General features: G+C 37.7%; 1 pseudogene; it reads right to left on the bottom strand.

Moving 5' to 3' along the window:
- Positions 1-2513: 2513 nt before the first annotated feature.
- On the bottom strand, positions 2514-3224 carry LOC122910028 (annotated as a pseudogene).
- Positions 3225-3497: the final 273 nt, after the last annotated feature.

Genomic DNA, 3497 nt, shown 5'->3' with positions numbered 1-3497 from the left:
GAGTATGGGTTTGGGACCAGCAGAAATTGTTCAACTTCTGGCTGTGTGATTTGCTAGCTTGGTTATTTCACTGGTTAGAATAAAGGGATAAGGGAAAAGTCACTTTGAAGTGGGTTCAGTGGTAAATGGAAAAAAAAATAAAAAAGAACGGAGTCAGAGGAATAGTTAAACGCTTGTTTATTGGGTAGAGGTGGAAAGGATTCAAGAATAACTGAGTAGTGAATCTAAAGAGCCAAACATCAGTCTCCGGCCATACCACTTTGAACTCCCCCAATCTCGTCTAAAGAGCCAAACATCTAATGAGTTCAAACAGTATGAAGATCAGTGCATCTGACGCTCTGAGGCAGATGCTTGCCCCCGGCAACTGTGATAAAAGCAGTGTGAGTTTGGTGGTAATAATAGTTGAGGAATAAATAAAGGATGAAAAAATGGAAAATATCACATGAAATCAATCTCAGGACTAGAGATGCCAAGGAAAGGAGAGAGATGGGCAGTAATTAGAAACAAATACGCCATGGACACAGAGTGAGGGGAATCATACACGTGAGAAAGGATCATGGAGAGAGATTGGAGGTAGAGAGACATGGAGGCTAGAGAACTAGACAGAGAGACACTGCAGGTCTCTGAAGTTGTAGGGAGGTATGGAATACAGAAGGAAGGGAAAATACGTATCCTGGCTCTTAAAGGGTCCCTCTTTTATTGAGAGGAGATAGAAAATTATAGGTTTGGTGTTTTGATTAGTAGTGGTTTCCTCATCCTCAGCTAACCCCCATCTGTAACATCTCTCTTCCCGAATGGGTCAGTTCCTATCAGGAATTATTATATTATTAAGTTTCTTTTTGAGTGGACCTTTTTGGAGGCTTCAATCTGGTTTCTTTCCAGAGATCTCAAAATAAATACCTTTGCTTTCTGAAAGAAATCAACAATCACAGTTATTATTTCCAGATAGTATTCTCACAGATAAAATGAATTCTAGAAAAATATGAAGTAAATAGAAATATGGCACAGTTGTTTTTGATAAAAGATAAAAAGATTCTTCAACCACGACATAGTAATAACAACATTTTATCTGCCTTAACTCAAGGGAGGAGGTAAACACAGTCAATGTAACTTAATCCGGGGTAATTGGTTAAGTACCATTTATTTAAAAAATATGTTGTATTACCAAAAGAGAGTATGAGGTAAGAATTTAGAAAATTGTCAGCCAATATATAATATGCTTTCAAATAATCTAATAATAATTTATCAAGATGCATTTAAAGTCTTTAAGATTCATTTTTAACACTTTTAAGACACGTTTATTATTTTTCTGACCAAAGTGCAATGTTTTTTTAAATATCCTTAAGTCACTGAAAAAAAGTATTCAAGAAACACAGATGGGAAATTTAACCATTAGATTTCTTTATTTCATACCCACCCTAAGAAAAAAAAACCCAAAAAACTCTTAATAAAGTGTTATTAAAACACTCACCAAATCATTTTAAAATAAACCCAGTACATGCATTACAAGATTCCACTGCTAGGAATTTTGTTAAGGTCTGTTTAATCATTAGTAACACGGTGGAAGAGAGCACAGGAATACATGTCATTAGATGTGATCCTTGCCTCTTACCCTCAGATTTATGTCAGAATAAAGCTGAAAGTTCTCCCAGGCTCTGAACCCCCAGTGACTGCATCCCAATCCCCAGAAACAAGGAAGATGTCCTGTCACACAACTTAGTGTAAGTTGTAATAAAACAAAGCCCAAGTTTTCTTACCTTTCGATAGGAAACGGCCAGTTATTTGATAAATACTAGAACACATTTTTTTTTAAACATTTACTTATTTATTTATTTGAGAGAAAGCGAGAGCACAAGCAGGGGGAGGCACAGAGGGAGAGGGAGATGCAGACTGCCCGCTGAGCAGGGAGCGGGAGGCAACATGATCCCAGGACCCTGAGATCATGATCTGAGCTGAAGGCAGCCACTTAACCCACTGAGTCACCCAGAACCCCCAATATTAAAACACTTCTAGGAATTCACTTTATGACTTTGTTTACCAAATATATTTTTCAAGAACTGACTACACAAAAGGTTCCCCTGGTATTTGGTCCACAAATTCACTTCACAGGCTGGAAACTTAAAACCTACAAGAAAATGAGGAAGTAGGGAATCCCTAATCCTAATGTGCTGTAATTACTAAAGGGATATACACACATGCTAGAGATTTACTCACAGAAGGCACAAACTATAAAAGGATATGCTTTTTGAATAAAAACAAAGAACTAGCTGATATCTTTGCTTTGTGTACACCATAGCTAAGATTAAGTTAGACCTGAACTCGCTGCTACTCCTGTGACCAAAAAAAAAAAAAGAATTTGAAGATAAAAATTTTAATTTGTCTTACTATATAATTTCCAGCCATTAACTGAGGTGTAATTATGAAAGGTTAAAATTGCCTTAAAAAGGGGTTGTCATAGCATCTATCAAGGCAATATTCAAGCATGATTTCAAGGATGCTTTCAGGTTTAGAGTTTACCTTCTTTGTAAAAAAATCTTTGCAACTTCAAAAACTTCAATGACAGATTTAGAGGCATCTCTTTTCTTGACTTTCCCCATTTCTTCATATAAGCCAATAACTGGCTATATTGACTGAAGATATGTTCAAATTCTCTTTTCCAAGCCCTCTTTGTTGTTATCCCTCTTATTTTACTCTTTCCCACTTAAGACATAGTTCAATACAGATCTCATTATTACAGTCAAAAAACAGAATGAAAGATAAATCTGCCTTTCCATCCATGGTCTTGGTCCAACCTTGAAGGTTGTCTTGATTTCTTGGAAACCCATCCGTGAAGAATTCATCCTTTTGAGCATTGGGAGCCATTGTCTGATCCATTTCCCTCTTTATTTTTAAGATTTTATGCATTTATTTGAGAGGGAAAGCATGAGCAAGAGAGCACAAACAGGGGGAGCAGAGAGGGAGAGGGAGAAGCAGACTCCCCACTGAGCAGGCAACCTGATACAGGGCTTCATCCCAGGACCCTGGGATCATGACCTGAGCTGAAGACAGCTGCTTAACCACCTGGGCCACCCAGGTGCCCCTAATCCATTTCCCTCTTTAACTAACTGATGTTTTTCTCAACTGGCACAATCTTTGCACATCTTTAATGTATTTTTCAATGATTCATCCTATTGTGAGTCTGGACTGCTCCTTTCATCATGAAAAAATTCTCCTGCAGACAGGTGTGTGTGTCATATTTTAGATCACTGGTTTACAATGAAGAGAATGTAACTCAGGAACATTCAACTAGATGCATAGCACGAGGGGACAGGGATTCCATGCCCTCTCCAGGCAACTGTCTTCCCTCGAATTTCTCATCTATTTCCATTATTAAATTATGAAGAATGTTCCCTATTTTTCTCTATGGAGGATTCATTATCCTCACTTCCAGGAAGAACACCTGATTTTCTTTAGGGAACTATTCCTCTTTACTCCTTCCTCCTGTGATTCCGGCAAGG

This window comes from Neovison vison, chromosome 6, assembly GCF_020171115.1.
Source record: "Neovison vison isolate M4711 chromosome 6, ASM_NN_V1, whole genome shotgun sequence".
Classification (NCBI taxonomy): Eukaryota; Metazoa; Chordata; class Mammalia; order Carnivora; family Mustelidae; genus Neogale; species Neogale vison.
Note: the sequence above shows the minus strand (reverse complement) of the source record. Positions and strands in the feature narration are given on the sequence as shown.